Below are 3801 nucleotides of genomic sequence, written 5' to 3'. Positions count from 1 at the left end.
TTCTTCGTCCTGTTGTTCCATGAGTGCTCTTAGGAATTGTTCTTGTGCTGCTCTGTATAGTATGAGCGGTTTCTCAGGTGTTGGAGCTCCTAAAACTGGCAAATTTAGCATAATTTTTTGTGCTCTCAAAAGCGTTTTGAAATCCTTCATCCTACTAGAAAGAGGCATCTTTCTTCATGAGGTGGTTGAAGCGTTGGCATCTTCTAGCGAGGTTTGATATGAATCTTCTTATGAATGCGAGATTGTCTTGTAAAATTTGCAACTCCTTTAAGTTATTTGGAGGTGGCCTTTTTTGAAAGGCGCTTATTTTTGCAGGATCGACTTTAGTACCGTGCTGGCGAACGATGAAGCCAAGAAGTTTTCCAGACAAGACATCTAAGGCACACTTGAGAGGGTTCATCTTTAGGTTATACTTCCTCAAGCGGTCAAATACTACTTGGAGGTCTGACAAGTATTCTCTCTTCTTGATTTTGACGACAAGATCATCTACGTAGCATTTCACCTTCTTATGTAGCATATCATCTAAGATGTTCTGCCTAACAGGTTGGGGCTAGCCCCTGCGTTCTTTAATTCGAAGGCCATTACCTTGTAGCAATAGATTCCTTTAGGGGTGTGAAAGGTCGTGCATTCTTTGTCTTTAGGTGATATTCTAATTTGGTTGTAACCGAAGGAGCCATCCATGAAAGACAATGCTTCATGTTCAGTAACCGCGTCAACCATGAATTCGAAGATAGGCGAAGAAAAGTCATCTTTTGAACATGCTTTGTTTAAGTTTGGAAAATCAACACAAATGCAAATTTGACCATTCTTGCTCTTGAGAGGCATGATGTTAGAAATCAACATCGAATATTTGATTTCTCTAATGAATCCAACATCGATAAGCTTATTTACTTCTGTCTCAATGTGAGGGACGAGGTCCAGTTGAAGAACCCTTTGCGACTACTTTATAAGGCGCACTCTAAGTTTTATGCCAAGGTGATGAATAGACTTTTGGGTCTAAACTTGGCATCCCTTGTATGTATATTTGAAGACGTCCTTATACTTACTAAAATCTTAAAGTATTTCTTTTCTTCTTCTGGGCTTAGGAGTGCACGAACAAATATAGGGCGTGGGTCATCTATTTTACCAAGATTCAATTCCTTAAGTTCATCAACAGTTGCTTGTGGGGGAGCGTTTTGGATTCATTTTCAGAAACGTTCGAGTCAAACCTTCATCAATACTGACATGGTTGGAGCCAGCGATGATTTCTGTCGCATATTCATTTGAATAGTCATTTGAATCGTGTGGCCTTCTAGCAATATGTTGCTTCACCTTAATTGCTCTTCCTGAAAAGGTGATCAGAAGTGAAGTCTTGCCCCCTTGCGGTTGAGACAGATGGAGTATTTCACCTAAATCACTTTCTTTAGACTCATTTGTCTTGTCGCAGCGACCTTTTTTCTTAATCTGTTGCGCATGATTGTCTCTAAGGCAGTCGAACACGGACCCCCATTAGCGTCGTCAACTGTTGTTGGATGAATCTTCGCTTGCCTGGCCTAGTCGTTCAAAAACATAAGCGCGAGCAGTAGGAGTATCGAGTAGGTTGAATACAAAGATGCGGTTATTATTTGACCTTTGATTTTTGTCACTCTTCCCATTCTCCGGTCAATCAATAGTCAATCCTTCATTTTATAGTAACAAATGGTTCCAAATTTCCCTTTCATTTCCTACGTGGGATAGGAGGCAAATGAGCCATTTTCTCACAAATCTCCACCTTGGTGGATTCCTCTCGAACTGCCTTGATACGTAGTGTCACCAAGAAATTGGCTATTGAAAAATAAATAACACAAGATATAACGAGGTTCGGCCCAAGAAATGCCTATGTCCTCGTACACTAGCCAAATATATTTCACTAGAAGAAATATTACAAAGAGAGAAGAAAACAAATTGCAAATACAAAGAATATGCAATTGTTGTGGAATGTTCCAAACTAATAGCCAAATCGTCATTTTATAGTAACAAAAGTGCTTCTCCTGAATTGCTCTTCCTAAAGAGATAATCAGAAGTGAAGTGTTGCCCCCTTGGGGTTGAGACAAATGGAGTATTTCACATAAATCACTTTTCTTAGACTCATTTATCTGGTCGTAGCGACCTTTTTTCTTAATTTGTTGTGCATGACTGTCTCTAAGGCGGTCGAACACGGAACCCCGTTAGCATCGTCTTCTATTGTTAAAAGAATATTCGCTTGCCTGGCCTAATCGTTCAAAAACATAAGCGCGAGCAGTAGGAGTACCGAGTAGGTTGAATACAAAGATGCAGTTATTATTTGGCCTTTGGCTTTTGTCACTCTTCCCATTCTCTGGTCAATCAATAGCCAAGCCTTTATTTTATAGTAACAAATGGTTCCAAAATTCCCTTTCATTTCCTATGTGGGATAGGAGGCAAATGAGCCATTTTCTCACAAATCTCCACCTTGGTGGATTCCTCTCGAACTGTCTTGATACGTAGTATTACCAAGAAATTGGCTATTGAAAAATAAATAACACAAGATATAACGAGGTTCGGCCCAAAAAATTCCTATGTCCTCATACACTAGCCAAATATATTTCACTGGAAGAAATATTACAAAAAGAGAAGAAAACAAATTGCAAATACAAAGAATATGCAATTGTTGTGGGATGTTCCAAGCTAATAGTCAAACCGCCATTTTATAGTAACAAATGCTTCCAAATTTCCCTTTCATTTCCTACGTCGGATAGGCAAACGAGTCATTTTCTCACAAATCCCCACTTTGGCGAATTTCCTCTTGAATAGTCTTGGAAGTGTGACCAGGAAAATGGCAATTAAAAAACAAATAATACCATATATATAATAAGGTTTGACCCAAAAAATGCCAAACACCTCAAATACTGCCGAAATATATTTTACTAGAAGAAATCTTACAAGAGATAAGAAAATAAATTACAAATTAGAGAATATGCAATTGCTGTGGAATGTTCTAAACCAATAGCCCAACCCTCACTTTATGGTAACAAATACTTTCAAATTTCTCTTTTATTTTCTATGTGATAGGAGGTAAAAGAGCCATTTTCTCATATCCTGAGGTTGTAAGTGGAGCTGGAATATAAGCCATGAACTTAATTGGGTTAGAGAGAATGTGTTTATCCATCAATAACATTTTAGGTCCATTTTAAAATTTTCCAATTAACAATTCAAACCTTCGTATCAAATGCTATTATCATTTGGATCCCTTGAGAACACCCCAATAATTTAAAACTTAATATTTCATTGTAGAAATCTTCAATTCAAAATCCATTGAGAATATGTGTAAATGTATATTTTATTGTAGAAATCTTCAATTCAAAATTCATTAATAACGTGTGTAAGTATATGCAAACGAATGCTGTTATCATTTAGATAAATTACCGACTCTTTGAGATTTATTATGTTTATAAATATCTTTTTATTATTTAAAGAAAAGGCCAAAAATTATTGTATTTATAAATATTTTTTATCAATTAAAAAATTGTAAATACTCTCATAATATTAATAAATTTCTAAACAATACCTCCTCAAATAAACAATCATGAACAAATATTTATTAAATAATTTTTACTTCTAAACAAATATTTATAATTTTTGAAATAATAGATTTATGAAAAAAGAGAGCCCATTGTGATTTATTCAAAAAAAAATTTAAAAATTAACGAAATCAATTTGATCATGGCAAGAAAATAAAAGACTAAAATTAACATGATGCATATACATAAAGGACTATAATACATAATTTCCTAAATACTTCTATTAATAATACTTAATAGATAA

The 3801-nt window shown here is 35.5% G+C and overlaps 1 long non-coding RNA gene across 1 annotated transcript in view; it reads left to right on the top strand.

Moving 5' to 3' along the window:
• Positions 1–867, top strand: part of LOC110011616 — a 1057-nt gene extending 190 nt beyond the window's left edge. Inside the window, exons 2-3 of the long non-coding RNA XR_002286661.1 lie at positions 61–211; positions 316–867. This is a non-coding gene — a long non-coding RNA (uncharacterized LOC110011616). The remainder of the gene's footprint in view (positions 1–60; positions 212–315) is intronic.

The sequence above is a fragment of the Sesamum indicum genome, linkage group LG2, assembly GCF_000512975.1.
Source record: "Sesamum indicum cultivar Zhongzhi No. 13 linkage group LG2, S_indicum_v1.0, whole genome shotgun sequence".
Lineage (NCBI taxonomy): Eukaryota > Viridiplantae > Streptophyta > Magnoliopsida > Lamiales > Pedaliaceae > Sesamum > Sesamum indicum.
Note: the sequence above shows the minus strand (reverse complement) of the source record. Positions and strands in the feature narration are given on the sequence as shown.